This window comes from Pongo abelii, chromosome 16 (assembly GCF_028885655.2).
Source record: "Pongo abelii isolate AG06213 chromosome 16, NHGRI_mPonAbe1-v2.0_pri, whole genome shotgun sequence".
Classification (NCBI taxonomy): Eukaryota; Metazoa; Chordata; class Mammalia; order Primates; family Hominidae; genus Pongo; species Pongo abelii.
In genome coordinates this window covers 34,468,880-34,494,306 of record NC_072001.2, presented here as the reverse complement: position 1 = coordinate 34,494,306, position 25,427 = coordinate 34,468,880, and the positions used below count along the sequence as shown (strand labels likewise).

At 45.0% G+C, this 25,427-nt stretch overlaps 2 pseudogenes; both read left to right on the top strand.

Moving 5' to 3' along the window:
• Window positions 1-1,251: 1,251 nt before the first annotated feature.
• LOC129050442 (potassium/sodium hyperpolarization-activated cyclic nucleotide-gated channel 2-like) lies at window positions 1,252-19,353 on the top strand (annotated as a pseudogene).
• A 2,288-nt stretch (window positions 19,354-21,641) lies between these two features.
• LOC129050443 (PDZ domain-containing protein 8-like) lies at window positions 21,642-24,247 on the top strand (annotated as a pseudogene).
• The last annotated feature ends 1,180 nt before the right edge of the window (window positions 24,248-25,427 follow it).

The following is a 25,427-nucleotide window of genomic DNA, read 5'->3' as shown; positions in this document are numbered from 1 at the left end:
AATAAATAAATTAATTAATTAATAAACATAAACAACATGTAATAGAGAGGTTCAATAAGGCCAAAAGTGGTTCCCTTTCAAAATTTGAATGTAACATACCAACACTGACATAAGACATACTAGACATTAATAATCCAATGGCTAATAAGAAAATACATTTTTTTTTTTTTTTGGATGGAGTCTTGCTTTGTGGCCCAGGCTGGAGTGTGCAGTGGCGTGATCTTGGCTCACTGCAACCTCCACCTCCAAGGTTCAGCCAATCCTCCCCTCTCAGCCTTCCAAGTAGCTAGGATTACAGACATGCACCACCATCCCTGACTAATTTGTTTTGTATTTTTAGTAGAGACGGGGTTTCACCATGTTGGCCAGGGTGGCCTTGAACCCCTGACCTCAGGTGATCCACCCTCCTTGGCCTCCGAAAGTGCTTGGATTACAGGCGTGAGCCACCATGCCAGGCCTAGAAAATACATTTTTAAATAAAAAATATTACTTCTGCAATATCTCCAGACCTAGAGGCTTCACCAGTAAATTTTGCTAAATATATAAGAAACAATAATACCAATCTTATTACTCATGAAATTGATAAATACCAGTGAGCATGACTGAAGAAAAAGGGGCAAGGACAAAACCAACGAAAGAAATAATACATGGAATTCAGTATAGTCTTCTAAAACATTACATAATCGTAAGATGATATTATATACAACTTTGTATCTTGCATTTGAAAATGTATATGAAAAAGACATGTTCCTAGAAAAATAAAGCTTATTAGAACTCACACTTTATGTTCCTCTTCTCTCTCTGTTTCTTTGTTTTGTTTTCTTTTGTTTTGTCTTCTTTCGCTCAGACACATAGGAGGTCCAGGCAGCATGAACAGCTCCCTGTTGAGAGACACGTGGGTTTGTTCACTGGTTATTCAAAGCTGATTCAAAGCCGATTAAAGCTGCTGCTTCATCTGGGGTCCCAACCTCCTGTGGGAAAAACATTCTTCTTTTCCTGCTGGTGTCACCCACTGTTCCACGGATCCAAAACAACACCCAATGTTTGGTACAAATTTAGTGAAACAGCTCTTTCCATTCTTAACTCATGCCAAGCATCTCAGCTTGGGGTCAGGAAAACGCCAGGGGACATGAGCTCTTCTCCTAGAGTTAGAGAATTCTCTGCCTTAGTTGCAATAAAGGAAAAGATACACATTCTTCCTACAAATGCCAAAGTAGGCTCAAAACTTTGTTCCTAGAGTAGAGTATTGAAGTCCTGGCAAAGATCTTGCCAGTGATCAAAGCAGTGGCTCGTTATGTTCCCTCAGACTGAAGCTACAGTCTCATCTTCACTTTCTGTTAGTTCCCTCCATCCTCTGCTTAGGCCCACACCTGCTTCTTACAGTTGTGTGGATCACAGCACCTCCTCGCCAGCCTCAGGACCTTTGTGAGTGCTGCTCCTTCTTCCTTGACTGCTCTTCACCAGGGATCCTCAGGGCACAGCCCTTACCTCCTGCAAGTCTTGACTTAAATGTCACTTTCTCAGGGAGGCCCACACTCATCACCATTTCACACCTACCTCCCACATGACTTTATTTTACCTCTTCTCTCTTCCCCTCTTTTTTTAGAGTACTTGTGATCTTAGGTGGTACATTTTGGGGTTTTTGGTTCTTCTGTATCCACCACTGCCATGATCAATTAGAATGTTGGAAATCAAGGAAACTTGATTTTTTGGCCTGTGATGAAAACTATGGGGTCTAACAGTGTCTGATAAAGTGGCAGACCCTCAATTATTATTTGCTGAGTAAATGAATGAAGTTGTGTAGACAACTAGCTCTAGAAGCTTAAATGAGTGATACCATGTTTTATAACATTGGAAGAGGCCAGGAATGGTGGCTCATGCCTGTAATCTCAGCATTTTGGGAGGCCAAGGTGGATGGATCTCTTGAGGTCAGGAGTTTGAGACCAGCCTGGCCAACATGGTGAAACCTTGTCTGTACTAAAAATGCAAAAATTAGCCAGACGTGGTGGCACATGCCTGTAATCCCAGCTACTCTGGAGGCTGAGACACAGCATCGCTTGAACCCAGGAGGCAGAGGTTGCAGTGAGCTGAGATGGTGTCATTGCACTCCAGCCTGGGCAACAGAGCGAGACTCTGTCTCCAAAAACAGAAAAAAGAAAGGGGGTGGGGGGGAAAAAACAAGAAGGAAGAGGAAAGGGAGGAGGAGGATTTATCATTCACTTACACTGGAAACAGTGAAAATAAGCAATAGCTATAATTTACTCACATCTGATCTAAAACACAAATTCAGGGTAATTTGTGAGCAAGTCATTTTCCGGTGGGCTTTCGATAGTGTGTGAGTTTGGAATGAATGCTGGTACTTCCAGCTGCCTTCCACCTGCAGCACCAGGAAGCCATTGTTGTGGGGAGACCACCAACTTGGCTGGCATGTTGCTTCTGCCTCAGTTAGTGATGACGGTGATTTGGCGAGAAAGGACACTCTGCTAGGCTCCAAATCCAAAGGATCAAGTGGATAAATGAAACAAATATCTAAATAAATATCAATTAGGTCAAAAGTTTGTTTTCATCTAAATGAAATCTGAACACTACTTAGGGCTGTGAAACATAGCCAGAGGACATGGCCAGCTCTGGAATGGGGTCTGGACTTGCTCTCCCCTGCTGGAAGCGCTTTTCCTCCCAGAGCTCAGAGCGCCATGTGCGTGTGACCCCTGCCTTTTCACAGGCCGTTGCCACAGGGCATCCCCCTGGTCCACTCGCCCCAAGATGAGTCAGTCTCCCACTCAGGAATTGGGTGGAGAAGGGAAAGAAAGAGAGAGGAAAGAGAGACAGTCACATACAGGCAGTGGAGCTCCCCTGCACCCACCAGGGAGCTTGAGCAGCTCATCTGCAGAGCAGGGAAACATTTTTACTACCATTGGGAAGACGCTGAGCAGAGAGGTGAGGGGACAGCATTTCTTGTCTCCGTGTGGCTTTTTCCACTCGCAGTTCAGTCTCTCCTGTTCTTGGGGAAAAGGAGAGAAACTGTATTAGTCAGGGTTCTACAGAGAAACCCAATAAGATGTGTGCATGTGTGTGTGTGTTTATATATGTTCACAGAATGTATATATGTGTATATATATGTATATGGATAACTGCATATATATATTATTTATAGAGAGAGAGGAGAGCAGGAGACAGAGATAAAGAGAGATTCATATAAAGAATTATATTCATAATTTATATAATAATTTGTTCCTTTAATCGTAAAGTCTGGCAAGTCCAAAATCTGCAGGGCAGGCCAGAAGCCTGGGCACCCCAGAAAGAGTTGCATCTAGACTCTGAAGACAGTTTGGAGGCAGAATTCCCTCTTTCCCAGGGAATTCCAGTCTGTTTTCTCTGAAGGCCTTTACTGACTAGATGAGGCCCCCACACACATGGAAAGCAATCTGCCCTACTGAAAGTCTACTGACTTAGAGGTTTAGCTCATCTAAAAAATACCTTCGTAGCAATTTCGAGACTGATGTTTGACCAAATAGCTGAGTAGGTTGGCCTAGCCAATTTGACACGTAAAATTAACTATCACGGAAACAAAATAATCAATATAGGTAATAAATGTGCCAGAATGCTGTGATGTTTCAGGATGACCTTGTTTACATTTACATTTATTGTCAAAACTTACCTTCACTTTTTATATGGGCAATTAAATCTGCTACTGAGGGCATCAAGTACTGATTTAATTTACAATCTTGATAGATAAGATAGGTTCCTATTTTCTCCTCTCTATAAAAGTAATAAGTTTGGAGAAACCAGGTCGGAAATACCTCTCCAGATTTTAAAGTATAACCTCTTATTTGGAATAATAAGTATGCAAATAAGGATCATAAAATATGAAACCAAACATTTTATGATTCTTTTATATACATTATCCCTTGCATTTTTAAAAAATAAGGAACACTTTATTAACCATATTTTCACATGGTAAAACCAACACCCCCAGCTCAGACTCTGCCATGGTAGGCTCCAGGGTCACTGATACCTGATCCCATGGTATTTTCACTATATCCCACTCTTTCTTTGCATGTGGCTCCTTTTTAGCTGCATTGCGAGTAAACAGGTGTGGCTCTTTTCAAACTAATTCCATGTATATGTGAAGAAAATTGATCCTGAAATTCCTTTTGCCAAAGATGCTTATGGAGAAGTGTCTGTGTCTGGACAGACAGAAGTGTTCATTTTTGCCTCGAAGCTTGGCAAAATTGAAATTGATTATGGGGAAGCTAGAAATACTTCAGTCTACATTTCAAATCCCAGCTGTGGGGAGGCTGGTTGAGGATTGCCCATCCCTCAATCTGGGTTGGTTTCTCCCTCCAGTCTCTGGGGTTCTCTTTTCTGTTCACAAAAGGGTGCTAATGAGATGGTTTAATCTCTGTACCCTGTGGTCCACAAATACAAGATGCCAGCATGGCCAATGGGGCTTTCATAAGAGTGGCAATCAGGGGTCTCAAGCTTCACATGACATTTTGGGCCCTGGAATCAGATCACGGTTCTACAGTTGTCCTGGCACTAGAACTCATGAGAAGGTTGTGACTAGACAGAAGGAGAGAAGGCTGGAGGCTGACAGGAAGCAATGCCAGTGAACAAATGCCTTTGCAGGATGCATGGGTTTGGGCAACAGGTGGTCAGGGGAGGTGCTGGTGCAGACGGGCTCAGTGGCAAAGCAATAACTGTGGATGGCCATTTAATGGCTGCAGATCACAGCACATTTATAAAAGACATGTGTTTCATGAAAATGTGCATTTCATCGTGGAAATACTGTGGTTGGTGGAGATTTCTCAAAGCTGATAAATAAGTGTAGGTGATTTAACTTGCAAAAGATGATCATATGTAAGAAAGGATGTCTCAAATTAGGAAATAACTTGTTAAGTAAAAAAGCCTCATATGTATTGATTTAAAGAAAAAGATATTTTGGTGCTCATCAAAATAAAAAGTATAATAAGCTGAAGGGCTGCTTTTCTGTATAAACGTTAATTTTGTATCACCAGTTTTTTTTTCAACAAGGACTTGAAATTCAGAAAAAAAGTTAACTCAGAGAAATGGGAAAAGGGCAAAAAAAAAAAAAAAGGGTAGGAAAATAAAGCCAGAAAAAGGCAAATTAGTACAGAAAAAAATAAAATATCCACTCAGGTTCTGGACATTTTGTTAGAACTGAGAACACAGATCCAGAACTTCCTAGCAGTTAGTGTAAGTAGGAAATATCACTGTTCATATAATTCAAAGGGTTTTTAAGACCCAAAGAAGCATAGATATCTAACTCTAAGATCTCACAGTTCTCTGATGGTTCTAATAAGGAGGACATGGTATGAACAAATTATGCCTTACTGTTCGCTGAGGTTATATCAATGTCCAAACATTTCATCCAGCAAAGCAGTCCCAACTAAAAACAGGTACATGAAGTTGCAGACTTAGCTTCTCAGTAGCCCAGAGAGTGAGAGCTCACCAGGGCAGAAGGTCCCAGAACCAGAGGCTGGCAGTACACATGTGCTTTGGTCAGGAGAGAAGGACAACCATGCCCCACGGGGCTGAGGACCCAGCGGCTGGAACAAAGACATGATCCCAATTTTTTTGATACCTTATTTCTCACTTTGCCTTTGGGCCTCCACGGAGCTCCTGTGCAGCTGGCTAGACCATGGCCTATGCACAATGGCTGAGTCTACACACAATCAGAAAAGCAGCCTTAAACTCTGTGTGCTGTGTCTGCTTTATCCTCAGCAGGATTAATGACCCTCATTGAATTCCCATCGCCTCAAAACTTGGCAAAATTGAAATTGATTATGGGGAAGCTAGAAATACTTCAGTCTACATTTCAAATCCCAACATAACCTGAGTAAGGGAATTGCATGCTTTTCTCGTCGAAAGTTCAAATAACTTAGTAATGGTTCAAAATGGTCTCCTACTGGCTTCTCAATTTAGCACATTAAATGGTCTTAGAGATCATTGCTCATCTTTGGACTAAGGCAGACACAGTAATACATGTTCATTCTTTTGGCCTGAGCTATTACAGTAGCCTCCTAATAACTTATCTTCATCATCCTCTTTTCACTCATTCTATACTGGGCACCATGTATGATAATTTTTTTTCTGATATTTGGATCAGTTCTATTCAGCTGATAACCCTGTGATGTCTTTTTTTCCCTCCAATAGATCTTTAAATTCCAATCCTCACCCTAATCTACTCTTTCCCAATGCAGCACCGTTCACACTGCTCCCAAAATCTATTCCCTCCTCTGACTTCTCACAATACTTTTTTGTCCTAAGACTCCATGATAATAGAGAAAAGAATTTTGGTTTTCGCCAAATATATTGACTTAATGATATTCCAAATTTCTCTTGGGTGTCAAATATACTCCTCACCAAGTATGACTGAAAGAAAACTCTATTCACCATGAATTTAAGGATCTCAAAATTATAATATCTTCTCCACTCTCATAATTCCACAGCCCCTGCTGTTACTATAATGACCTATATTGCAAAAGAGTGAATTCAATTAGAGTCCAAGAGGAAAACTGCTGGTATTTTTTTCATCTTTTGCCATCCCATACTTTATAAAGTGCAGTTAGACCCCCTGTTTGCCTCCCAGCATACCAAATTTATGTAGATTTTTTTAATAAAATCTACTGAAAGCATGCATTTTTAAGTACCCCTTTTGTGTCCCCTAAATTACAGAGGATAAAACCAGCCATAGAGGCAAATTCCTTTAGACCTTCTCCTAGAAACAAACACTATCCATTACATAAAACCTTCAATTGCAAGGACAATTCTGTAAACCATGATATTTGATCCTGGAAGCTTCCTAGTTTGAACACAAAGAAGAGGGTACAGTATTTACATACCTCCAGCTTTAAGCTGTGTGCCTGGTGTTTTTCACTCCAATGTGGTTGAGCATCTCCCTCTACACTGCCATCCACCCCATTCCTCATGCTTCAAGGCACATCACAAATGTCAGCTCTGTCTGAGCTGCCTTCCAAAGTAAGCAGAGAGCTCAGGACTGGGAAACCAGATGGGGCTGGCTTGGGAACTGTAGCCTACCTGTTCCCTCTATGGCCAAGCACAACACTATATGTGGGGAATGAAACGGGACCAGGTCCCAGAGTACTGGGGAGACAGAACCTCACACCCAATGAGGAGTTCGGGCAGCCAGGTAAAAGGTGGACTTGAGGCCAACTCACTGTGATGGGGTCAACAGAAAAGAAGACATGGCCTCAGAAGAGATGCTCCCTGAGAAGCTGGGCCACTTTCTCATGTGACTGCAGAGTAATCCATCCCTGCGTGGAGCTGACAAGGCACCAAGCTGCTGGGCGTGAGACCCTTCACATATCCTCTCTGATCTTCTTGACTAGCTCTGAAATCTCTCTGGTTTGAAACCTCATGTCACTTTTCTGGTATGTCTCTGTGGCATTGGACATCTTCTGCCTTGTGTTAGATGCATTGTGTAGTGTTTACTTATCCCTAATTTGCAGCCACTTACCAGAGCATAGACACTAGACCACTCCATCTTTGCCTCTATAAATATCAGGTGTAGGACCTCGTACTTGACAGGTGCTCATAAGATATCTTTCTCTACCTTTTTTTTTTGTTTACTTGAGTTCAGGTGATGAGGGTCTAGTAATAGGTATTGCTAAGCAGAGCAAATTCAAATAATTGTTCAGAAAAATATTGATGATTGTATCTGATTAAGAGTATAAAAAAATAATGGGGGAGGAGCTATGCTGAGCCCCCAATTTTAAGTTAGAGACAGGAGAATTCTGATGCCTGCCACAATTGATATCTTATAATGCTGCATTTGCAAGCTTAACATTCAATGGTTTTTCATTTAGAGTCCAAAGCAATCATTGACCATGGTGCCTGGGTGTTGGCTATGAAGCCTGAATTCTAAAACACAATTGTAAATGTATTTTGCCTTATATTGAGATAAGCACATACAATACTTAAGGCATGCAATATTTTAAAGAAATACAAAAAAAATGCTAACTGGCCACATCAGTTCTTAACTTTTTTATTAACCAGAACTGGTTTCCTCTTGCTCTTAGTTCCAGAAGAAAAGATTAAATCAGAATAGTTCTATATGTTTTACCTTGTGTGTTGGGTATCAATTGTTGCACAACAAATCATCCCCAAACATATAGGCTTAAAACCGCCATTAGTTCACAGTTTCTGTGTGCCAGGAAACTGGATATGGCTTGGATGCATCTTCAGCTCTGAATCTCTCACGAGGTCACCATCCAGCTGTCGGCTCAGACTATAATCTTGTCTAAAGGTTTAATTGAGTAAGGAGCCACTCAAACTTACTCCTGTAGAGTTGGCAGGATTCAGCCCCTTTCAGGTTATTGGGCAGAGGGCTCAGTCCTTTGCTGGTTATTAGCTGAGGCCACCTCAGTTCTTGACTCTGTGGGTCTCTCCATTAGGAAGCTCACAGCATAGCAGCTGGTTTCCCTCAGACAGCAGAGAGCAAGAGAGAGTGCTCAAAGCCAAAGACACTGCCTTTTTGTAACTTAATCTCAGAAGTGACATCTGCTGTGTTCTGTATGTTAGAAGTGAGTCACTAAGTCCAGCTGAAACTCAGGGGAGGGCTTGCCTACCAGGAGGCAGGAATCACCAGGACCTGTCAGAGACACTGTCTACCCCAGTCTGTGCTTGGGTCCTTCATGTCTCTCCCTCCTGAAATTTGATAGATTCTGCAAAAGAAAAAGCCTTGATCCAGGCTGCTTTCTAGAATGTTGTAGTGAAAAGCAAGTCAATGTGGTACATTCAGAGTAATTTTATAATTTTATAATTTAAAAATAGTTGACATTACTCCCAGCATTACCAAAGTTGCCAAGATCAGCTTTTAAATGTTCACTTAGGTCATTTGTGTTTAATGCATATTGAGTGTGTGCTCAATCTCCATCCCAAGACAGAGGGATTCAGATAACTGGCAAATGATATGAAGGAAAACCTTTCTGTAGTAGTCCATCTGGAGGCCACGTCAGGACTAGCCTCACAGGTAGAGTACAGGCATTCTGACTTTGGGAGCATTAAAAAGAGCATCAAACCAAATTATCTGATTCAGCCCTATATAATAGCCTACATAAGCCCCAAAGATCTCTATTTTAAATTAGAAATAAAGTTAATGTTTCACTTGAACATTCTGCAGGAAAGTGGTATGAGATCAAGGTATTATTAACTATTAACAACTGGCTGGGCACGGTGGCTCACACCTGTAATCCCAGCACTCTGGGAGGCTGAGGCAGGTGGATCACCTGAGGTCAGGAGTTCAAAACCAGCCTGGCCAACATGGTGAAACCCTGGCTGTACTAAAAAATATAAAAATTAGCTGGTCATGGTGGTGTGCACCTGTAATCCCAGCTACTCAGGAGGCAGAAGCAGGATAATCATTTGAACCCAGGAGGTGGAGGTTGCAGTGAATCAAGATTGTGCTGTTGTACTCCAGACTGGGAGATGAGTGAAACTCCATCTAAAAAAAAAAAAAAAAACTGAAAAACTATTAACAACTTAGCATGAAGCACTCTGTCACCTGGTAAGAATTGAGAAAGTGCAGCACAGGACGGATCAGGTTTGTCTTGATGGAAGAAAGGAAAGAGGAACTTACTGATGGTAATCTTGAGCGAGCACAGAGAAAGGCGAGAAGGGATGGCTCTGGTTTCAAAGAATCCATGTCTGATTCCTCCCAAGCCCATTCTTTCTCATCTATTGTAATGTCAATACTCATATTAGGTAAGGAGTTCCCTTTAATGACCTCTAAGGATTCTTTCAGCTGGAAGAGTTGTATCCATTCATCTGCTAATCTTCTTCATCAAAGGACAGTTGGAAAGGATGCGGCATTACTCCTTACAAGAAGGTGGAAGTCTAATTTTTAAACTATGAGCTTTTACCTTAACGTGAGCCATTTCTTTTTAAGCTAGGCATTTACATGTACTCCAATATAATTCCTTAGTGGAATACATTTATTTTTGGTGCAAAACAAAATTATTTAGTCCAGAGACACCCTTCACTGGCAAAGAAAGACATTCATTGTGCAGTGCAGTAATTCAGAGAAATATTACTTCTGAGTCTTTTTAAAGTTAAAGAAAAATGTTTTAGGGCCCATTTGAAAAGTGCTATTCATACGAACTTGAAGGTCATTACTCACAGATAATATTCAGGAGAACTCCTGTCTAGGCTGAGAGCAGCCACTTCTGTGCTGTTTCAAGTTTTCAGAAACCATGGTACCGTTACTCCTCTATAAGGTAGAAAAACCATATCTAACATATTTGATTTATTCCAAAAACTCAGTAAAATCTATTTCTTTTTCACTCTTTGGAAGAAAGTACAGAACGAGGAAAATCACTTCTTAAAAAATTCATCAAAATAACTGTTAAGCCCTTGTGATTTCCAGGCCCTGAGCCAGGTTCTGGAGACATAGAGGTTAGAAGAAAAAGATGGAAATATGCAATCTAGTGGGACTTTCTTTATCAAATGAACCCAAGGGCCTGATTTCTTTAGTAGATAATGCGTTCAACTAAACAGATCTCTTTGAGATGAGAATATTAGCTGCACTGCACGGTCTACAATTGTGTCTGTACCTGGAGGAGTTTCCATAAGCAGCAGAGCCTGAGATTCTATGCATTTTAGGTTTAGAAACCTCATTATACCAGTTCCTATGAGACTAGATCTCTGAAAGGATGAATCTCACAAATCAAGCTCATAAACAATGCTTATATCATTTATAATGAGAAGATGTTCATTCCCAGCAATAGGGCAGACCAGATAATTATCTCCCTAGTGCAGAACATTCAGAAGTACTGGATACTGTAGCAAACAGTTTCAAATGGAGAGCTGAAATTCCAACAAAGGCCCAAGACCACATTTTCAGATGAATCTGCAAACCAGAACTGTAAAGCACGAGTGGACCTCACTGACATCTTCATTTTATAGTAGGAGGTGGTGCTCTGGGCTGCATCGGGTAGAAATTAGACCTAGATCCACAGTAAGCCTGTCCTATATGCTGACACTGCCCCTCCCTCCCAGTAAGCCAGAGACTAGAAAAACATTCAACCTCCTGTGGGTTCAGAGAAACAACAGAGAGCGTGTTTGACTGATCGCAGGTTCTAGGTGGTAAAGTCTCCCCTAAGAATTTATAGGCAAAGGCTGATGCCTCCAGTGTATTTATGTGTGAATTCATGCTCTCCTTGTGGCTTGGGAGTGGACAAGTTAAGACACTGATAGGAATTGTTTCCTGGATGGTAATACCACTGTGACATTATTGTGGGAAGCAAGCTCTGAGACAGAGACTGACATGCAGGAGAGGGATGAGGGAATGCTCTTGGAATCTCTGCCTGGAAGTGAGGAGTAGAAAGCCGGACTGGGACTGGGCTGAGGAAGATGGCAAGACTCAGCCAGCCTTGCAGGGAGTTCTAAAGATTACGTGGCTCTTAAAAATTATCCGGAGTAGGGTGAGAGGCGAGGCCCTTAGTGCTCCAAGTGAATCAGTCTTGGGATGCTCTGGGAGGGGGTCATGACCTTGGGTGGTGGGGCCGTGTCGGAAGGGCTGGCACCTGACTGCACTGTCAGATGGGGCGGGCAGTAAGTCCTTACTCCTGAAAGGACTGTCTGTCCAGGGCTTCTGCTGGCAGTACCGTCAGTCTTGGGGCAATAAGCCTGAAGGGATATCAGGGTGGCCATCACTGTGTCACCACAGGGATCTAGCAGAAGCAAACACAAGGCAGCTGTGAAGGGCAGGCCCTCCACCTAGGATTCCAGTTGACCCATCTAGCAGGATAAAGATAGAAAATGATGGTAGTTCTCATAACTACAGCATAATTAATTTCAGATTTAAAAAACCAGGTGAAGCTAAAATACCAGATTTTAAATAATGGAACTTGAAAGGGAGCTGATTAGAATTCATGAATCCTAAGGTCTTTGAATTATTCTGGTTAACTGGTGGAATTAAAACTGTATATTTAACTATATGTATTAAAATATGAAAGGGAATCTTCAAAAACAGAGAAATAAAATGTATAGCTCTCCAGCAAGATACTAAAAAGCAAAAACAGAAAAATGAGCATAATACATAGCATATAATAAAAAGAATGGAATACATCTAAATATATTGGTAAAATAATAAATATAAACGATCAAAAGATGTTTCTTATAAGGCACAAAATTAATATTATCTGCCACTTTATACCTAGAATCCAGAGGACCTTGAATAGCCTAACTATAATGCCCCTACCCACCTTGCTCCGGTGGCAGGTCCCCTAGACAACCTTCCTTATCATGGGTGGCAGAGCCAGGAAGCAAGGGTCACTCCACCCTCTTGTTACTACAAAGCCTGACTTCCTCAGCTCCTGCTTGTTCACTCTGTTTCCAAGCGCAGCCCTCATGTGGCCCCACATCACGTGGTTCCATCCTCCCCTGGGCTGTGTGTGCCTGTGACTAATAAGCTGGTGTGAACTCATCTGTCTAGTGTTGGGTGTCATGTGTCCAGTCATTTCCATAACCCCAGTGTGGGAATCTCTCCTCCACAAATGGGATGAAGACGAGATGAATACATGCCAATAAAAAGACATAGATATTCATACTGAAATATTTTATAACAGAAAAATGTTGAGAGTAAACATGTATATAGTATAGGGAAATAGACATATTAATGTAAAAAGAAGGAAAATATATAGCAGATATTTTCTAACCAGAAGAAAGCCACCATGGTATTATTACCATCCAGAAAAATAAACCATACAGTAAAATGTATCACTAGGAACAAATACATTCAGTACATGAGGGTCAAGTATACAACTCCTCAGAAATAGACAACAGTTTTTGTCTAAACCTAATAACATAATATCAACTATGCACAGTCAGAACTTCATGAAGAAATTGGTAAGTAAAGTGATCACATATTTGTCAAGTGTGTCAATATTTAACTGCAACAAATAATTAGAAAGTACATATTCTCATTCACTCATGGAACATTTATAAAAATGGGCTATGTGCCATAAATACAAGAAAATTTTCAATAAAGATATGCAGGCGTTATCCAATTGTTCTTCAGTCGTAAGGCAATGCAATTAGAAATCAAAATAAAAAATAACAAAAAAGATTATATGTTAATATTTTTAAATCCTCATAAGTCATTAGTCAAATAATTTTTATTTGTAATCATAAGAAAACATTTGTATTAGTAATATATTGTTGCATAACAGGTCGCCCCCCTACTTAGTGATTTCAAAAACAATCTTTAATTATCTCTAATTTGTGAGTGGGTCATGTACTTAGGAGCAGCTCAAATATATATTTCTGGTTTCGGAGCTCTCAGGAGGCTTCAGGCAGATGTCTGGGGTGATGGCCATGTAAAGACTTGAACTGGGCGGTGGCTCCGCTCCGCACTGCCGGGCGCCGCCTCGCCATGGACGCGCGCAGGGGCGGCGGGCGGCCCGGGGAGAGCCAGGGCGCTACCCCCGCGCCGGGGCCGCCGACGCCGCCGTCCGCGCCCCCTCAACAGCAGCAGCCGGGCCGCCGCGCCCCCAGCAGCTGCCCCGGGGCGAGGAGGTGCCCCCGGAGGCGGCGGATGAGGGCGGCCCGTAGGGCCGGCTCGGCAGCCGCGACAGCTTGTGCGGCTGCCTCGGCACCCCGGGCCTGGCGAGCACGGCCAAGGGCAGCCCGAATGGCGAGTGCGGGCGCGGCGAGCTGCAGTGCAGCCCCGCGAGGCCGGAGGGCCCGGCGCGGGGGCCCAAGGTGTCGTTCTCGTGCCGCGGGGTGGCCTCGGGGCCCGCGACGGGGCCGGGGCCGGGGCAGGCGGAGGAGGCGGGCAGCGAGGTGGCGGCCTGGCGCCGGAGCCGCGCGGCAGCCAGGCCAGCTTCATGCAGCGCCAGTTCGGCGCCCTCCTGCAGCCTGGCGTCAACAAGATCTCGCAGCTGATGTTCAGCAGCCAGAAGGCCGTGGAGCGCGAGCAGGAACGCGTCCAGTCAGCGGGGGCCTGGATCATCCACCCATACAGAGACTTCACCATGCTGCTGTTCATGGTGGGAAACCTCATCATCCCAGTGGGCATCACCTTCTTCAAGGACGAGACCACCGCCCTGTGGATCGTGTTCAACGTGGTCTCGGACACCTTCTTCCTCATGGACCCGGTGTTGAACTTCCACACCGGCATTGTGATCGAGGACAACACGGAGATCATCCTGGACCCCAAGAAGATCAAGAAGAAGTACCTGCGCAAGTGGTTCGTGGTGGACTTCGTGTCCTCCATCCCCGTGGACTACATCTTTCTCATCGTGGAGAAGGGCATGGACTCCGAGGTCTACAAGACGGCGTGCGCCCTGCGCATCGTGAGCTTCACCAAGATCCTCAACCTCCGGTGGCTGCTGGGCCTCTCGCACCTGATCCGATACATCCACCAGTGGGAGATCTTCCACATGACCTATGACCTGGCCAGCGCGGTGATGCGGATCTGCAACCTCATCAGTATGATGCTGCTGCTCTGCCACTGGGATGGCTGCCTGCAGTTCCTGGTGGCCATGCTGCAGGACTTCCCGTGCAACTGCTGGGTGTCCATCAATGGCATGGTGAACCACTAGTGTAGCCAACTGTATTCCTTCGCACTCTTCACGGCCATGAGCCACATGCTGTGCATTGGGTACGGCCGGCAGGCGCCCCAGAGCATGACGGACATCTGGCTGACCATGCTCAGCATGATTGTGGATGCCACCTGTTACGCCATGTTCATCGGCTACGCCACTGCCCTCATCCAGTCGCTGGACTCCTCGCGGCGCCAGTACCAGGAGAAGTACGAGCAGGTGGAGCAGTACATGTCCTTCCACAAGCTACCGGCCGACTTCCGCCAGAAGATCCACGACTACTACGAGCACCGTTACCAGGGCAAGATGTTCGACGAGGACAGCGTCCTGGGCGAGCTCAACAGGCCCCTGCAGGAGGAGATCGTCAACTTCAACTGCCGGAAGCTGGTGGCCTCCATGCCGCTGTTCGCCAGTGCTGACCCCAACTTCGTCACGGCCATGCTGACCAAGCTCAAGTTCGAGGTCTTCCAGCCGGGTGACTACCTCATCCGCTAAGGCACCACGGGGAAGATGTACTTCATCCAGCACGGCGTGGTCAGCGTGCTCGCTAAGGGCAACAAGGAGATGAAGCTGTTTGATGGCTCCTACTTCGGGGAGATCTGCCTGCTCACCCGGGGCCACGCACGGTGAGCGTGCGGGCCAAACCTACTGCCGCCTCTATTCGCTGAGCGTGGACAACTTCAACGAGGTGCTGGAGGAGTACCCCATGATGCGGCGCGCCTTCAAGACGGTGGCCATCCACCGCCTGGACCGCTTCCGCAAGAAGAATTCCATCCTCCTGCACAAGGTGCAGCATGACCTCAACTCGGGCATATTCAACAACCAGGAGAACGCCATCATCCAGGAGATCGTCAAGTACCACCGCGAGATGGTGCAGCAGGCCGAGCTGGGTCAGCGCCTGGGCCTCTTCCCGCCGCCGCCGCCGCAGGTCACCTCGGCCATCGCCACGCTGCAGCAGGCCGTGGCCATGAGCTTCTGCCCGCAGGTGGCGCGGCCGCTCGTGGGGCCGCTGGCGCTCGGCTAGCCGCGCCTCGTGCGCCGCCCACCCCCGGGGCCAGCACTGCCGCCGCCTCACCCGGGCCCCCGCCCCCCGCCAGCCCCCCGGGCACGCCCGCCAGCCCTCGGGCACCGCGGACCTCGCCCTAAGGCAGCTTGCCACCGCCCCCCTTGCTGGGACCGCCCTGCCCGCGCGCCGCCTGAGCCGCGCGTCGCGCCCACGGTCTGCCTCGCAGCCCTCGCTGCCCCAAGGAACGCCCGGCCCCGCGGCCTCCACACGCCCGGCCAGCAGCTCCACACCGCGCCTGGGACCCACGCCTGCTGCCCGGGTCGCCGCGCCCACCCGGGACCGCAGGGACTCGGCCTCACCCGGCGCCGCCAGCGGCCTGGACCCCCAGGACTCCGCGCGCTCGCGCCTCTCATCCAACTTGTGACCCTTGCCAACCGCCCCGCGGGCCCAGGCGGGCCGGGGGCGGGGCCGTCATCCAGACCAAAGCCATGCCATTGTGCTGCCCTGGCCGCCAGCCCGCCCAGAAGCCATAGACAAGACATAGGTAGCCGTAGTTGGACGGACGGGCAGGGCCGGCGGGGCAGCCCCCTCCGCGCCCCCCGCCGTCCCCCTTCATCGCCCTGCGCCCACTCCCATCGTCCCTGCCGCCGGCGGCGGCCTCGTGTGCGAGGGGGCTCCCTTCACCTCGGTGCCTCAGTTCCCCCAGCTGTAAAACAGGGACGGGGCGGCCCAGTGGCTGAGAAGAGCCGGCTGTGGAGCCCCGCCCGCCCCCCGCCCTCTAGGTGGCCCGCCGTCGGATGAGGATCATTTTTTAAGTGCAATATTCTTGGCCCGCCGGCTTCCCACTGCCGCCATCGCGCTCATGCAATAACCGGCCCGGCCCCCGTCCACGCGCGTCCCGCGGTGACCTTGGGGAGCAGCACCCCAGCTCTCTCCAGCACTGGCACCGAGGGGCGGGCCTGGCTGCGGAGGGCGCGGGAGCGAGGCTGGGGTCCCGCCCCCGTGATGAATGTACTGAGGAGCTGAGGCAGCAGTGTCCCCACCGTGGCCCCCAAGCCCAATTAACCCCTACACCCCCATTCCGCGCAATAAAAGACAGCATTGGCAAAAAAAAAAAAAAAAAAAAAAAAAAGACTTGAACTGGAGAACCTACTTCCAAGGCAGCTAACTCACATTTCTGGGAAGTGGGTTCTGAGAAGTGCATTCCTTCCCACACAGCCTCCTGCCCCAGGGCTGTTTGAGTGTCCTCTCAGGGTGTTGGCTGACTTCTTCCAGAAATGAAGAGATCTAAGAGCCAGGGAGAGCCAGGCAGAAGTTACAGGTCCACTAGACAACCTACAGTATGGCAAATTACAGTTGCCTGTTTCCTAGAAAAATTTATACCAGCTGAAGTAATTATAGGAGATAGAAAACTTTAATGGTCCTACGTGAATTAAATGAATTACATCAACTCTTGAAAATTAACTTTGACAAAGTACCAAAGATGTGTTGCTAATAAATTCTATTCAAGGTACAGATACTTCTAGTCTTATATCATCTGTACTAGAGAATAGAAAAAGAAATAGAGATAAATATATAAAAATACGTGAGAATAAAGCATTATAGTCCAAGCTCGTTTATGGAGAGAGATGCAAATATCCTGAATTAAAAAAAATATATACTTTACTCACAGAAAGCAATATACCTAAAATTAAATCTAACATAGATATGCAAAACGTTTATGCAGAAGTAAATGTAGCATTGTCTTTCAACACAGAAAATAAACTAAAAATGAATGAGTAGATAGGCAAGGTTTCTGTATCAGAGGCCTAAATATTATGAAGATATTTAATAATTAAGTGCAATTCAAATATAAATACCAGCAGGGTATTTCATTGAAAAAAGTTAAATATAAAATTTATATGAAAGTGTATAGGGCCAAGAAAAAAATAAAACAATTTTGGAAAAGAAGAACTGTTCAGTAAAGTGTTAACTCAGCAGGCCTGGGCTGCCCAAACCCTGCATATTCCAAAGGGCTTCAGGACGGTCCCTGACAGGCTCCTGGAGATAACCGCTGAGCCTTTGTAATATTCTGTGTGGTATGAGTAACTTTGTAAACCTGAAGCTTTGGGTCACACCACATGCTATAGTGAACACCTGTTTATGTATGCCTGGGCCTTGGGTCATATTGTGTCACTTTGACCTCTGGGGGTGGCAGACAGCTGACTGGAGACTGAGTGGTTGAGGTCAGTCATGTGGAGCACAACTGGAAGGTCGTGCCTCCTCGTTGGCGCTGGACTCTGCTGTGTGCACCTTTTTCCTTGCTGCTTCTAATCTATATCCTTTCACTGTAATTAACAATAGCTGTGGGTCTAACAGCTGTCTGTGTCCTCTGAGTCTTTCTAGCAAATCATGCACTGGAACCAAAGTGGGTGGGCACTCACCGACTAAAAATATCAAACTCTACTAGGAATCTATGAAAATTAAAGAACGTGGCAGTGCATAGACACAGCCAACAGGCAAAAGAGAATCAAACCTTAAGTGCGAAGAAATGCATTGCAGATCAGCAAGTAAGAGGTAAATTATGGGATAAAGTTATCCAAACACTGTTTATTCAGGAAAAATGTAGATTTTATCAGACACCGTTTATAAAAATGTTTCAGATAGATTAAAACCTGAAAGTGAGCAGCAAAATTAAGCATGTCTTTGGAAGAATAAAGATAATGTTCTTGTTCTCAGGATGGGGACAGATTTACTAAAGTAGACAATCATAAGAAAATAGGTATTATAATAATTTGACAACATTAAAGTTAAACATACCTGTATGCAAAAAGACACCATAAGCCAGCAAGGATTAGGTATCATGTATATCTAACCATGTGATATAGCTGACAGGGGCTTAGTATATTCAGATTATATATCAATCAAGTTAATCCATCCAACAAATCCTTATTGAATGTCTATGTGCCAGGCCCTGTTCTAGTCACCAGGGTAGCTGTAGGAAACAAAACTAATATCCTCCCCTCATAGGAGAGGCAGACACTAATAAATACATCATTACATATGTTAATAAACCTCAGATTTCAGAAAGTACCAAGGAGAGAACTAAAGCAGGTGAGAGAATAGAGCTTGGTGAGAGATGGGAGATGGTATTTTAGATTGGCTGTTCATAAAAAGAATAATTTTGAACCTAATGGGTTATGTAAAAATCAGTATAGAATAGAAAAATGACCCAATAGAAAAAGACAATTTTCAGCCGGGCACGGTGGCTCATGCCTGTAATCCCAGCACTTTGGGAGGCTGAGACAGGTGGATCAGTTGAGGTCAGGAGTTCGAGATCAGCCTGGCCAACATGGTGAAACCCTGCCTCTACTAAAAATACAAAATTTAGCCAGGTGTGGTGGCACACACCTATAGTCCCAGCTACTTGGGAGGCTAAGGCACAAGAATCGCTTGAACCTGGGAGGCGGAGGTTGCAGTAAGCTGAGATCTTGCCACTACACTCCAGCCTGGGTGACAAAGCAAGACTCTGTCTCAAAATTAAAAAAAAAAAAAAGAAAAAGACAATTCTTGATTGAATGAACTGAATGCCCAGTAAACATTTGAAAAGATCTCTGTAATTCATTTAAAAACAATTTTACATCTCTGTTCATATTAGAGAATTTATGGGGTTTTTAATAAAACACTTGGCCCTGAGTTGATAATTTTTTCAGCTGGGTGATAGGTTAATGGTGGTTGATTATATTATTCTCACTCTCTGTCTCACTCATTACACACACACACAAACACGAAATTATACATAATGATTTATACAGTTATAGTTTATGTAATTTATATATTTAACATAAATATAAGTATAAAAATGGTATGATTATAAAGATAAATTATATGAAAATAATTTATAATGAATTCTAAGGTAATTAAGACACAAATAACAAATTTTAGGACTGAAACAGGGATATGACCACAGATCACACAGGTATTAAAAAATAACTAGTAAATCTATGAAAATCTTTATACAAAATTATCCTTATACAAAAATTGCTGAAAAATAGATAACTTCCTCCAAACATATGATTTATTAAAGTAAATTCAAAAATATAAAGTCTTCACAACCCTATAATTATAAAATTGAATCTGTAATTAAACAATTTGTCATCAAGAAATGCCAAGTCCCAAAGGATTTACTGATGATTTTTACCGCCAAACATTTGAGGAAGAAATAGTAAGTCATATTACACAAATCATTCTAGAGAACAGAAGAGAAAATACTTTCCAATGAGGGAAAGATAATCTTGGTACACAACCAAAACCAAAATAAGAGTATCGGAAAAAATAAAATTGCTCTTGAATTCTTAACAAGTTACTCTAAACTCTTGAAAGACAATTTCTCTCTTGAATATGACTTAAAAATAAATCCAAGCCGGGCGCAGTGGCTCATGCCAGTAATCCCAGCACTTTGGGAGGCCAAGGCAGGCGGATCACTTGAGGCCAGGAGTTCAAGACCAGCCTGGCCAACATGGTGAAACCCCATGTCTACTAAAAATATTTAAAAAATTAGCCAGGTGTGGTGGCGGGTGACTGTAATCCCAGTTACTCGGGAGGGTGAGGCAAGAGGACCCGTTGAACCTGGGAGGCAGAGGTTGCAGTGAGCCAAGATTGCACCACTGCACTCCAGCCTTGGCAACAAAGACTGTGTCTCAAAACATAAAAATACAAAATAAATCCAAATAAAAACATTAGCAAACTGAGTCTAGTGACATATACATAAAGGAAAATACATCATGGTCATGCTGGGGGCCAGGGATACAAGATTAGTTTATCATTTGAAAATCAATCAACATAATTCTCCATGAAAAAAAGTTTTAAAAAATTGAACTGTCTAGTTACGATTGTTAAAACTGTCACTATATTAGAAATAGGAATACACTTTCTAAATGTGAGAAAGACATTTTTATATTGAATGAAAAAATGTTGTAAGAGCATCTCAGAGATTAGAAATTAAAACAACAGGATGTCTGCTCTTACCATTGTTATTCAACATGATACTGGAGGTGCTAGTCTGTGCACTGAGGCAAGAGATAGCCAGAAAAGCCTGTATCATTTTCAAGTGCCAGAATAACGAAAATGCTCAAAAAAACAAAAGGATGGGGCATATCAGAGAGATATAGATGTGACCCTGAAGTAAAATAAATAACGTAGTATTGGCTTACAATCCAAAGTATAAAATGAATGTACTTGAGGTTACGCTGATATAAATAAATGATTAAATGAACAAGTAAATACGTAAGAAAGAAGGACAACTCTTTGTAGAAGAATTCCAGATAATATGAATAGATACTGTCTCTTCCAGGAATTGGACCTTAGTGTCTACCTCCCACGCCACCTTGTGCCTGGCCTGGACTTAGTGATTCACATGCAAGACTAGAGTATTGAAAGCCGGGAAAGAGTAGCTGTGTGGTAGAGAAACCTAGCAAACACCTCCTTGACCACATGATCAAGGTGAACATCACCAGTAATGAGGCATGTTGATATCACATCCCCTTGATATGATGTGATGAGAAGGAAGCTTAACCTCTGCGGATTATTTTTCCAAAAGCTCATAATTCCAGCCTAATCATGAAAAAAAAAATCAGACAAACACAAATTAAAGAGCATTCTAAGGACCTGACCAGTACTCTTCAAACTGTCGATACACAGTAACAAAGAGAGGCTAACAGTTGGCCACAGGCCAGAGGAACCCAAGGAAACGTAATGATTAAGTGCCATATAGTATCCTGAACTGGATACTGGGAACAGAAAAAGAACATTGGTGTAAAAACTTAGTGGAATGCAAATACATTACTGTTAATGAAAATTCAGAATTTAATATTGGTTTCTTAGTTTTGGCAAACGTACCATGGTTGTGTAACATGTTAACTTTAAGGGAAGCTGGGTAAGATAATCTCTCTTTATTTTCTTTGCAGCTTTTCCGTAGATCTAAAATTATTCCGAAAGTAAAAAGTTTATTACATAAAAGTTAGAAAGAAGTCACAAAACTCCTATTTTAAGACTTACAGGTGGTCCGAGGAGGCGCGGGCCGCTGCAGGCTCGGGCGCGGCACCGCGCCGGCCCGAGCCTCTGGACGAGGCCCACGGAGCCGCTCGCCCCGACCCAGCCTCCAGATGTCCTCTAGATGGAGGCAGCGGGGGCGGCGGCGTGAAGAAAGCGGCGCTGTGGGTGCTGCAGTAGGGGCCCGGGCGGAGGCGGTGGCGGGATGGGGCTGCTGCTCATGATCCTGGCGTCTGCGGTGCTGGGTTCCTTCCTCACGCTCCTCGCCCAGTTCCTCCTGCTGTACCGCAGACAACCCGAGCCGCCTGCGGACGAGGGCTTCCGCTACATCAAGCCAGTGCCGGGCCTGCTCCTAAGGGAGTAACTTTATAGCGGCGGCCGGGATGAGGAGCCCTCCCGAGCGGCCCCTGAGGGTGGCGCGACCCCCACCGCGGCCCCCGAGACCCCCGCCCCGCCGACGCGGGAGACTTGCTACTTCCTCAACGCCACCATCCTCTTCCTGTTCGGGAGTTGCCGGACACCGCGCTGACCCGCCGCTGGGTCACCAAGATCAGGGTGGAGGTCGAGGAGCTGCTGCAGACCAAGACGGCCGGGCGCCTGCTGGAGGGGCTGAGCCTGCGGGACGTGTTCCTGGGCGAGACGGTGCCCTTCATCAAGACCATCCGGCTCGTCCGGCCCGTCGTGCCCTCGGCCACTGGGGAGCCCGACGGCCCCGAAGGGGAGGCGCCGCCCGCCGCTTGCCCCGAGGAGCTGACCTTCGAGGCGGAGGTGGAGTACAACGGGGGCTTCCACCTGGCCATCGACGTGGACCTGGTCTTTGGCAAGTCCGCCTACTTGTTTGTCAAGCTGTCCCGCGTGGTGGGGAGGCTGCGCTTGGTCTTCAAGCGCGTGCCCTTCACCCACTGGTTCTTCTCCTTGGTGGAGGACCCGCTGATCGACTTCGAGGTGCGCTCCCCGTTTGAAGGGCGGCCCATTCCCCAGCTCACCTCCATCATCGTCAACCAGTTCAAGAAGATCATCAAGCGCAAGCACACCCTGCCGAATTACAAGATCAGATTTAAGCCGTTTTTTCCATACCAGACCTTGCAAGAGCATATCCATATACAACAATGGGCACTTACTGAAGGCCGTCTTAAAGTTACATGGTTAGAATGTAGCAGGTTGAATTAATAAAAGGGAATTTACAAAGTGTTGGACTTACACTTCGTCTTGTCCAGTCAACTGATGGGGTATGCTGGGCACCTCATCATTGAAACTGCGGCTCCAAACTCGCCTGCTGCAATTGCAGATCTTCAGCGGGAAGATCAACTTATTGCCATTGGAGGTGTGAAAATCACATCAACACTGCAAGTGTTGAAGCTTATCAAGCAGGCTGGTGACCAAGTCCTGGTGTACTATGAAAGGCCTGTTGGCCAGAGTAATCAAGGTGCAGTGCTGCAAGATAACTTTGGCCAGTTGGAAGAAAACTTTTTGTCAAGCTCATGCCAATCAGGTTATGAAGAGGAAGCTGCCGGGTTGACAGTAGATACTGAAAGTAGAGAGCTGGATTCTGAATTTGAAGACTTGGCAAGTGATGTCAGAGCACAAAATGAGTTCAAAGATGAGGCACAATCATTAAATATGACGTCCCATACTTAATTAAGCACGTCCCAAACGTGCTCCAACAACACTTTCTATTAAACCCCTTGGAACTATATCACCAGTTTTAAACCGTAAATTAGCTGTAGGAAGTCACCCACTACCACCAAAAATTCAGTCCAAAGATGGAAATAAACCTCCACCCCTAAAAACTTCTGAGATAACAGACCCAGCACAAGTGTCAAAACCCATCCAAGGATCTACTTTCAAACCACCTGTGCCACCACGACCACAAGTGAAAGTTCCTTTGCCTTCCGCTGATGCTCCAAATCAGGCAGAACCAGATGTTCTTGTTGAAAAGCCAGAGAAGCTGCCGCCACCTCCTCTTGTAGATAAATCTGCTGAAAAGCAAGCAAAAAATGTGGATCCCATAGACGATGCAGCTGCATCTAAGCAATTTTTAGCAAAGCAAGAAGTGGCCAAAGATGTCACTTCAGAAGCTTCCTGCCCTATTAAGGACAGTTCGGACGACTGTCAAACATGGGAATCATCAGAAATTCTTTATCGTAATAAGCTAGGAAAATGGACAAGAACCAGAGCATCCTGTTTGTTTGACATAGAAGCCTGTCACAGGTACTTAGACATTGCATTGTGGTGCAGGGATCCTTTTAGGTTGGGAGGTCTCATCTGTTTGGGGCATGTTAGTTTAAAACTTGAAGATGTGACTTCAGGATGCCTAGCTACATCAAACATGGAATACCTTTCCAAATTGAGACTGGAAGCCCCCTCACCTAAGGCTATAGTCACTAGAACTGCACTACGCAATCTGAGTATGCAAAAGGGATTCAATGACAAATTTTGCTATGGTGACATTACTATTCACTTCAAATATTTGAAAGAAGGAGAATCAGATGCTCTCCCTCCCATTGCCCTCCACCCCCCTACAGGCCCCAGTGTGTGATGTTCCCCTCCCCGTGTCCATGTGTTTAACTCCCACTTATGAGTGAGAACATGCAGGTTTGGTTTTCTGTTCCTGTGTTAGTTTGCTGAGAATGATGGCTTCCAGCTTCATCCATGTCCCTGTGAAGGACATGAACTATTTACTTTTTTTTTTTTTTTTTTTGAGATGGAGTTTCACTCTTGTTGCCCAGGCTGGGCAATGGTGCAATCTCGGCTCACCACAACCTCTGCCTCCTCGTTCAAGTGATTCTTCTCCTTCAGCCTCCCAAGTAGCTGGGATTACAGGTATGTGCCACCACGCCCGGCTAATTTTGTATTTTTAGTAGAGACGAGGTTTCTCCATGTTGGTCAGGCTGGTCTTGAACTCCCGGCCTCAGGTGATCCACCCGCCTTGGCCTCCCAAAGTGCTGGGATTACAGGCATGAGCCACCACGCCTGGCCTATATTTAATTTTAATTGACAAAAAAATTGTATGTTAAAGGTATACAAAATGATGTTTTGATATATGTATGCAATGTAGAATGTTTAAATGGAACTAATTAGTATATGTGCCACCTCACATACTTACTAATAGTCTTGTGATGAGAACTTTTAATATTTACTCTCTTAGTGATTTTTAAGTATACAATACATGGTTGTTAAGTACAGTCACCATGTTGTACAATAGAGCTCTTTAAGTCATTTCTCCTGTCTAACTGAAATTTTGTGTCCTCTGACCAACATCTCCCCATTTCCCCTTCTCCCTAGCCCCTGGTAACCACCATTCTACGCTCTGCTCCTACAAGGTTTTTAGATTTCATATGTATGTGAGATCATGTGATATCTTCCTTCCTCCTTCCCTCTCTCCTTCCTTCCTTCCTTCCTCTCTTTCTTCTTTCATCTCTCTTTTCTTTCTTCCTTCCTTTCTTTCTTTCTCTCTTTCTCTTTCATCTCTCCCTTCCTTCCTTCCTTCCCTTCTTTCTTTCTTTCCTTCTTTCTTTCTGTCTTTCTTTCTTTCTTTCTTTCTTTCTTTGTCTCTCTCTCTTTCTCTCTCTCTCTCTGTCTTTCTTTCTCTCTCTCTCTGTCTTTCTCTCTCTCTCTCTCTGCTTCCTTCCTTCCTTCAGACAAGATCTCACTCTGTCATTCAGGCTGGAGTACAGTAGTGTGATCATAGCTCACTGCATCCTTGAACTCCTGGGTTCAAGCGATCTTTCTGCCTCAGCACCCTCCAAGTAGCTGGGACCACAGGCTATATCACCATACCTGACTAATATTTTAAGTCTTTT